Source organism: Octopus bimaculoides, chromosome 14, assembly GCF_001194135.2.
Source record: "Octopus bimaculoides isolate UCB-OBI-ISO-001 chromosome 14, ASM119413v2, whole genome shotgun sequence".
NCBI lineage: Eukaryota > Metazoa > Mollusca > Cephalopoda > Octopoda > Octopodidae > Octopus > Octopus bimaculoides.
Genome location: NC_068994.1, coordinates 49478824 through 49489070, shown reverse-complemented (window position 1 = coordinate 49489070; position 10247 = coordinate 49478824).

The window sequence follows — 10247 nt, the reverse complement described above, 5'->3', positions numbered from 1 at the left end:
CACACACACACACACACACACACACACACACACACACACACACACACACACATATATATATATATATATGACCATATGCATGGATAATTGAACATGTACATATATATGTATACATATATGTGAGTATATATATGCATGTTTGAGTGTGTGTTAGTGTAGGTACGTGTGACATATGTATCTGGGTTATAAGTGTATATTTATGTGTGCGATTATATAGATGTCTATGTTTATATCAGTGTCTAGATATGTTATAATAATTCAGCCATGTTTTAGATCGCGTGTTAACACTTCAATCTGGTCTTAATTGTACAGAGATGTCTATATCGTTTGCTCGGTTCTAAACTGTTATGAACCCCCCCCCCTCACATTTAAATAAACACTGAACAGCTCCCTTGAAATTTGTTGCTGCTGCTACTATTGTTGTTGTTGATGTTGTTGTTGTTGTTGTTGTTGTTGTTGTGGTGGTGGTGGTGTATTTTGTTGTTACTAGTTTGTATGCGAAACGTTTTAGAAAAAGGAATAAATTCTGTTGTGTTTCCTGGAATATATACTTATGTGTTCAAGAAAGAACAAGATAAAAAGGAATAAGGAGAAAAGAAAGTAAGAAAGAAAGAAAGAACGAAATAAAGGGAAGGAGAAAGAAAGGAAGAAAGAAAGAACCAAAGAAAGGTAAACGCAGAAAAGGAAATTAGCAAACATTGGAAATAAAGCAATTGTTTGATGCAACCGAACATAGTTACGTTATATATATATATATTTGCATATATATATATATATTTGTATATCTGAACCTATCTATCTATATACATACATTCATATATATATATATATATATATATATATATATATATGCGTGCACAGACACGCATATATAGTTGTAATAATGAAGTCGAACCAGATAATGATATTTTGAAACCATTTAATATGTTCGTTTCTGATGGTTGTGCGTAATATATAATAGGAGGAACTGCAGCCATTAAGTAAAACACTCCTTAGTTAAAGCATTTCAAAAATGCATTTGAGCTGCGTCGAAAATTCGGCTACCATGCACCACTTCTTAGCGTAACACACACACACATACACACTCACACACACGCATGCATGCATGTACACACATGCACACACACATATAGATAGAGAGTATGTTATATAGATATATATGTGTTTTATTTATTGATTTATTGATTTATGGTAGTTTCTCGTTCCGATGACGATGATTCTGCGATTTCTTACAGAGTGAAACTGCCCGGATGATCTGCTTACTGCAGTCAAGCATAGGTGCAGTACACAAGCTCACTCGCTCTGTGGAGGCGACATTGCCTGCATAGGTGTACGGTGTGTCACGTGTCAAATATCAACGTATACACAAAGGAATAAGGGAGAAAATTGTTTTACTCAAGAACACAACGCAACAACCGATCCGGTTATCAAGCCTACGATCTGGCGATCGTGAGTGCCACACCCTAACCACTAACCGTATACACACGCACACACACATACACACACACACGCATTTACACACACACAAATTTACACATACATATATATATATATTTATATACAGGAGAGAATGGATTGAGCCACACATTTTCTTGCATCGTACAACAAACGTTTCATCGCCACTTTACCATTGTCACTGCCGAATCATTATTATTATTATTTCACTAATATTAGTAAGTGACGTCGCTTCAGGTATAGATACAAAGTGTGTGCTAAGTCAAAACATATTAAAACTGGTTGAACTACCGAAATACCGCTAAGCATTTTGTCCAACGTGCTTACGATTCTGCCAGCTCGCCGCCTTAATAATAATGGTTTCAAATTTTTCCACAAGAGCAGTAATGTTGGGTCAGGGATCTAGTCGATTACATTGACCCCAGTGTTTCACTAATACTTAATTCATCGACCCCGAAATGATGAAAGGCAAAGTCGATCTCGGCGGAATTTGAACTCAGAACGTAACAACGGGCGAAATACCGCAAAGCATTTCGTCCAACTAACTAACGATTTTCCCAGCTCGCTGCCTAATAATAACAACAACAACAATAATAATAATAATAATAATAATAATAATAATAATAATAATAATAATAATAATAATAATAATAATAATAAAACTAATCATTATTAAGGCATATTGCCAGAAATATTTTAGATGGAGGGTTTAGTCGATTACATTGAAGAGATCTCTTGAAATTTGTTGTTGATGGCTATTTCATATTATTGGCCCGGAATGGATGAAAAGCCAAGTTGTCCATGGCGTGATCTGAACTCAGAATGTAAAGGGCCGAATGAAATACCACTATCCATTTTTGTCTGGCGCGAATGATTACTCACTTATCAAAATCTTCTCGGACACCATAAAAAAATATTAACTAATCTCCATGATGTAGTAAGAAAAATATAATCGTATTTATTTTAAATTTTTTATCTATTTTAATGCGTCTTCTAATTTTTTTGATCAGAAGTTCAGTAAGAAATATATAAATATAATTACGTTTCGCAGTTTATTGAACAAAGTTGCAAATTACAATATAATTTTATTATTTCTGAAACAATATCAAGAAAATGAAGAATGACAAAAGAGACGTGAGAGATATTTTTATTTTATTATATTTTATTTTATTTTATTTCATAATCATATGGAGGATGAGGTTTATTTTTAGAAGAAAGAAGTTAATTTACCCTTCGAATCTTGCCGGACATCTAATACGTTCTACCATTTATTTCTTTTTAATGAAAATCAACGTAGAGAATCTAGTTTCGTACCGGAATACCTTATATAAATTTCGATACTCTTCTTAACAAATGAACCAAAAACTAATTAAGGAAACGTTAGCCAAATTTTTGTTCCAGAGGAGTGTCGCATGAAATTTCAATTAACGAATCCACTTCCGGTTCATTTAACTGCAACATTACTTCATTTTCTGGGCTTTATTTTTGTTTTTGACTTTTTTTCTTGTCTTTTTCTTTACACTAAATAGAACCCTGATCAACATTTCTTTGGCATGAATTGGAGGAAATGTTCATTTAATCATTTTTTATTAACCAATCATATTCATGAAATCTATCTTTAAAAGTCAATAATAACATCTCTTATCAATGAAAGCCGTTGATCTAGAAAAAAATAAAGCTTTATCTTTTTATCCTTTATCTTTTTTTTTTAATTAAATATAAATGCCGTTTCGAAATGTTTTCTCTTGATAATCATCTCGATTCACAATGTGAAAGATAATAACAACCCTTGTTAAGTTCAGTAAAACTGCCGCTGTTCGATGGAAGAAATTTTATATAGTTAATAATAATAATAATAATAATAATAATAATAATAATAATAATAATAATAATAATAATAATAATAAATTGCCCTGATGCAGTACCAGGCAGTGGTTCTCATGGCTTCTGATCTTAATTGATTGGAAGTATTATCATGTACATTGTTTTGTCTTGGTATAAAAGATGGGCTACAGCAAATATTCTGCTCACTAGCCTGATATTTCTTCTATCTGTCTAATTTGCCGAACCGCTATCTAACGGGAACGGCAACATCGGTTGTCAAGCGGGAGACAAGCACAGACACTAAGACACAAACACACGCACACACACACACACAAACACGCACACACAACATACACGACTGGCTTCTTTCACTTTCCGTCGACCGAATCTCCTCACAAGGCTTTGGTCTGTCCGAGACATTAGTAGAAGACACCTGTGTAACGTGCCATCTAGCAGGACTGAACCCTGAACCATGTGGTTAGGAAGTAAACTTCTCACCACACAACCACGCCTGCTGCACTTATGCCACGCCTGGGAACTAATAACTTTTTTTCCCAATACAATACAAATACTTGCTCTCGGCTAATCAGTTTCCAAAAACTACATGCTAAAAAAAACAAGTTTATATTAGATGGATTCGCAAGACTCTATGCGTTTCATGTTTATTTTTAGCAGAACATATTCTCTTCTTATTTATGAAAAAAAGAAAAAAATCTATTGGTTTCTTTAAGTATTCCGGATATTGGTTATCTAAATGCCGTTTCATATTTGATGGTTTCATGCACTCGATTGATAATTCCGTATAGTAAATAACACATAACGTTAAACGATTATTACCACCGACGGCAATGAAGCCAAACTTTTACATATTCATTGCAATGTCTACGGATCCTAATAGTTTCCACTTTGTTTTCATTTCCACAGTTCTTTTGCAACGTTTAATCTTTTATTAGTGATATTTTTGCTTGAAATAGGCTGAACGTTAATTGCTGTTTGTTCTTTCTATAACCATTTATCCATATTGAAAATGAAAACGGTTCTTCCTGATAAAATGAATTAGAAAAAAAAAAAGAAAGAAAAAAAATCAATAAAGAAATAATTCTGATAAATAAATTAGAACAAATCTTGATTTGATTCAACGATAATAAATAAGAAATCTTGTTAATACTCATCAACATCAATAAGAGTGATTGTTCAGGGCAGGAGATATTTAAAGACACATCCGATATTGTATGTACAGAAACGGTACATATATGTGTGCGTGTGTTTGTGTGTGAAGGTGCGTGGTCCAGTGGTTAGTGTGTTGCGTTCACGGTCTAACGATCGTAGTTTCGATTCGCACACCAAGCAATACATTGTACTTTTGAGCAAAGCACTTCGTTCCGTGTTATTCCATTCCACTCAGCTGTAAATGGTTAATCCCGACAGCAGTGATAATCCGGCGTGCTAACGATTCTGCCAACTCGCCACCTTCTTAAATGTGATAATCTTTTCCAATCTAGGCACAAGGTTCGAAATTTTTGGCGGAAGGTCCAGTCGATTAGATCAACCCCCAGTCCGCAACTGGTACTTAATTTATCGACTCTAGTTTGAAGATAACTTCCTCATACCTTCTTAATAATTACAGAGACCCTATGAATGGTCAAGGGTACTGTCTTCTCTTTTATCTAAAATATAATTTTAAAAAAGGCGCAGCAATAATATTCTAGCGGTCATTCCGCACTCAGATTCGCTAATCAGCTGAATTCACCCAATGTCATACACCATTGTTTCAATCAATGTTGTTTAAAGTGCAACGTGTTAGTTTAAGATTATGTCTTCGATAACATTCCATAGTTAACTACGGCTATGTTACATTATGTTATATTTTGATTGTTTTCGATATCCTTCCATAGTTAATTAAGTTTGTCCTTGAAAATAAAAGCGTAACACTTGAACACACAATGCGACAAGCAGAATAATATTTATAGAAGAGAACTGAGAAGATTGTTTACATAGAATTTCGTTGTTACACTGAAATAGTCGAGCGACTAGTAATTAAAAACTTTCTTTACAAGTTCCTGCCGTCCTTATCTTAATGAGCATAGAAAAGAACAAGATCTTATCGTAGTCGTTATCACAAAGACTGAAAAGCAGTTTTTGGCTTAACGAGGATTTGTTTAGACAACATTCGGCTGTTACACACAGCTTAGGTTAAGTTACCATATAACAGCCTGTCGCAATGGTTCCGCTTTTTCGTGCGCTGTTGTTATTATACTTGAAGAATCTTAATCGAATGAATTGATCCCCCAGTACTTACTTTCTTAAGCATGGTATTTATTCTATCGGTTTCTTTTTTTGCCAAACCGCTGAATTACAGGGATTTAAACAAACCAACATAGGTTGTCAAGCGGTGAGGAGGTAGGGCAAATACACACACACACACGCACGCACGCACGCACACACACACACACACATATATGTATATATACGATGGGCTTCTTTCAGTTTCCGTCTACCAAATCTACTCAAGGATTTAGTCGACTCGTGGCTATATTAGAACACACTTCCCCAAGGTGCCACACAGTAGGACTCAACCCTGAACCATGTGGTTAGGAAGAAAGCTATAATATGTGGTTAAGAAACAAGCTATACCGTGTGGTTAAGAAGCTTCTTACCACACAGCCACTCAATATTGTCTCTTCTCGTTGACGAATGACTTAGTCCGAAACGTAAAGGAAGCACGTATCTTCATGACATAAGAACTTCTTCAAATTTATGGACTTCTTCTAAATAATTTTTGCTTATACAGACCAACACTAATTTTGTTGGACGGTACTTCTTTTGTAATTATAATTTAATTATAATTTAATTAATAGAGTTATTATAGTTCTTGCAAACTTGACTGTAATGGATTCCACTTCATTGCATAACGTCAGTGACTGATATTCTCATACAATTAGCTGGGGTATGCAATTAATTAAATCTACACGTGCGCGCACACAAACACACAAACGCAAGCACGCACACAGTATAGTAAATAAAATAACGTAGTCGTCACTGGCAAGCGAGTGTGATTTGGTGGCAAGTACTATGTTTTCACTGATTGTTTTAGGTGCCAAGATACACACTCTCGGCTCTACCTCCTCTTGACCGACTGGAATATCAAGGATGTAATTCCTGACATGGTAGAGGTCAGCACCAGCCCTCGATTGGTATGAGTTTTCAGCTGAATGGCCAGGAGCAACATGAGAGAAAGACCCTTGTCGTGGGATACAACATGCCGCCCAATCCAGAAATCTCGCTCTTACTACTGTGAGCCCCAAATCCTACCTTCTACACCACGTAGTTTCACAAAGAAAGTAATAAATTACAAACTTTCAGTTTATTGCGAATTGTAACGTATTGTGCCTATGTTACATAATAATAATAATAATAATAATAATAATAACAATAATAATAATAATAATAATAATAATAATAATAATAATAATGATAATAATAATAATAATAATAATGATAATGATAATAATAATAATAATAATAATAATAATAATAATAATAATAATAATAATAATAATAATAATGATAAACTCACTGTTCCCAGGGCTCCGACAATTATTGGTACTACTACCACCTTTTTCATCGACCACAACTGCTTAACATGCCAAGCTAACCTGTCATATCTATCGACTTCTTCTTCTGCTTCTTCTGCTATTTATTATTATTATTATTATTATTATTATTATTATCATTATTATTATTATTATTGACAAATACAGAGACCTGAGAATTGAGATCGTTAAGATGTGGCAGCTACGGGAGTCGAACATAAAGGTTATCCCTATTGTCATCGGAGCATTGGGCTCAATCGATACCATCCAATCTGAAAAATACCGCTAAGCATTTCGTCGTCCAGCATGCTAACGATTATGCCAATAGTAACATAATATAGCTAAGTTACATACGTATGGATTATATAAAAATACTAGTTGCAGTAGTAGTAGTAGTAGTAGTAGTAGTAGTAGTAGTAGTAGTAGTAGTAGTAGTAGTAGCTGTGAAACGGTTTTTACAGAAGCTTTTTGTGTACATATAATTTACTTGTGTGTCCACCCAATCAAAGTTATCAATTTTTATTGATAAGTATTGCTGTGACAATCGCTTAACTTATCTCTTTTGATATGTTTTCAATTCCCTTTGATATTATTTAATTATCCTGACCTAAAATCGATTCATTTGTCGCGACATCGGCTGTTGCATCAATTTTTTGTCGTTATTTCAGAAGACAACGATTATCTGTTCACATAATTTATTATGTTCCATCATGGCCGAGCTTTTTATCCCGTTTTGTTGTTGTTGTTGTTTTCTGAAAATTATTTTATTGATATATCATAACATTATAATTTTATTATTTTTTCCTGTTTTACTTTCAACTCCTCATTTTCTTTGTTGCCATTTACCTTAGATAGATTCTGATGTCCCTGACAATAGATTTCACATTGTTATTTCAAATTACTCAATAACAGTTACGCACTTGCGTATTTAATAATAATAACAAATTGAAGAACAACAACAACAACAACAACAATAATAATAATGATAATAACAACAGCCTGAACAACAACAACAGCAACAATGATAATAATATTAAATGCCCTGATGCAGTATCAGGCTCTCATGGCTTCTGATCTTAATTGATTGGAAGTGTTATCGTGTACATTGTTTTGTCTTGGTATAAAACATGGGCTGCAGCAAATATTCAGCTCAATACCACAATACTACAGATTTGCTTGTCAGTTGTTTGACCTTAACCAGTTGAGCATAAATCCTTTAGTGGCTGACGATATGTGCATCCCTGATCACGAGCAGAAGTAGTGGGGGAGTATCGTAGCCATGTGCTGAGAAGAGTTCTTTGGGGTTTGAATAATTTACCTTTGGAAACATGGGTGCTTCGTTCAACATACTTAAACAACCCTTATTTAGGTACTTTTCTGCTCGACCAGAAGAAAAAAATTCTAACAGGACCCCACTTGCAGGTCATGCGCTGTATATTTTGATAAGATATCCTCCAATGATAGTGTTTGGAAACGCCACACAGAGGTGGCAAAGAAACCTTACAGATACCGAGTCACTCTTCTCATAAGGAGGAGCTCCATGGCAAACGCTCCTCTATCCACCGCTCTTTGCAGCTTCATTGCTTCCACCGGTCTGGAAATGTTTAATTTAGGAACCCACGAACATGTAGTCCCCTATGTGGTGGTACACCATCTTGATGGAAAATGATGGCTGGTTGAAGATCACCCAGTTGTGGTGCCACATATTCAGACAAAAGCTCAAAGTAAATATTTATAGAAATTGATCTCTCTGTGAAAAAAGAAAATGGCCCAATGATTCGGTTGCACCAATTATTCGATCCCACACCAAACATTCACCTTTGGTCTATCTCGATGAAGTTCCCTAGTCACATGGGGGTGTTCTGATCCCCAAATCCTCACATTATGTGTGTTCAGTTTCCCTGAAGCTTTAAAGGTTGCCTCATCACTAAAACAAACTCGAGTGAGAAACGCTGCACCGTCAGAAAATCGTTCCGGCATGTTAACTGCAGACTCCTTTTGTCTCGGTTTATCATTTGGTTCGTGTGTCTGTAAGAGTTGCACTTTGTAAGCGTACAATCACAAGTTCTCGTGTAGAACTTTGTGTTTTGTTGAACGTGATAACTGTAACTGTCTGGCAGCAGTAAGTAAGGACTTTGTAGGAGAACTAGCAAAGGCTTGTCTTACAAGAACGATGTTTTCCTCAGATAGTTTTGGTCGTCCACGCCACCCTTTATCCAACACTGTTCCTGGTTCTATAAATTTCTTGTGCCATTTACGAATTGACGGAGGTGATGGCGGATGTCTACCATTCTTAACCCTGTAGTTTCGCTGGGTCTGCGTGTTCGATTTTGTTTCAGTAAATCACGATATGCATTCGGCCTTTTCTTGATGAGTAGCCATTTTTTTAGGCATTCATTTAACTGAACCTTTTCTGTCAACAGGGTACTTTAAAAAACACAAATGCAATGCAGTTAAAGGCTTTCATAACCACTGAGTCCAAAGAACAAATCTAATAAACATATCTCATCAGTTGCGTTTGTAATAAACTTTTGAAAATAAGTCGGTGAGCTGGCAGAATCGTTAGCACGCCGGGCAAAATGCTTAGCGGTATTTCGTCTGCCGCTACGTTCTAAGTTCAAATTCCGCCGAGATCGACTTTGCCTTTCATCATTTCGAGGTCGATAAATTAAGTACCAGTTGCGTACTGGGGTCGATGTAATCGACTTAATCTCTTTGCCTATCCTTGTTTGTCCCCTCTATATTTAGCCACCACTCCCCCAAAATTTCGGGCCTTGTGCCTTGAGTAGAAGAGAATAAATTTTTGAAATTGTAAAGAGACTTTATGGAGACTCGTGCATATGAACAACCAAACATACATATGCATAGATATATTTTACTAAGAGCCATCGTTTTAATCAATAAACATATCCCCTCGACTGAATGTATTGAATACGTCGCCGTCTAGAGAGAGAGAGGGAGTGTGTGTGTGTGTGTGTGTGTGTGTGTGTGTTCGTACGTGTATATATATATGTGTATGTATGCATGAAAATAAATTTATTCAAGTTTGTTTTTACGCTCACACACACACATACACAGGTAGACGGTACATGTATTTTCTGTCTATGTGTTTGAGTACCTATGCTTGAGAATATGCACTAATATACCAGCAATAGATATTTAATAACACACACACATACACACACACGCACACGATATATATATAATATGATATATAATAGCGCAGGTGTGTCCGTGTGGTAAGAAACTTGCTTCCCAACCACTTGCTTCCGGGTTCAGTCCCGCTGCGTGGCACGTTGGGCAAGTGGCTTCTACTATAGCCTCGGGCCGACCAAAGCCTTGTGAGTGGATCTGGTAGACGGAAACTGAAAGAAG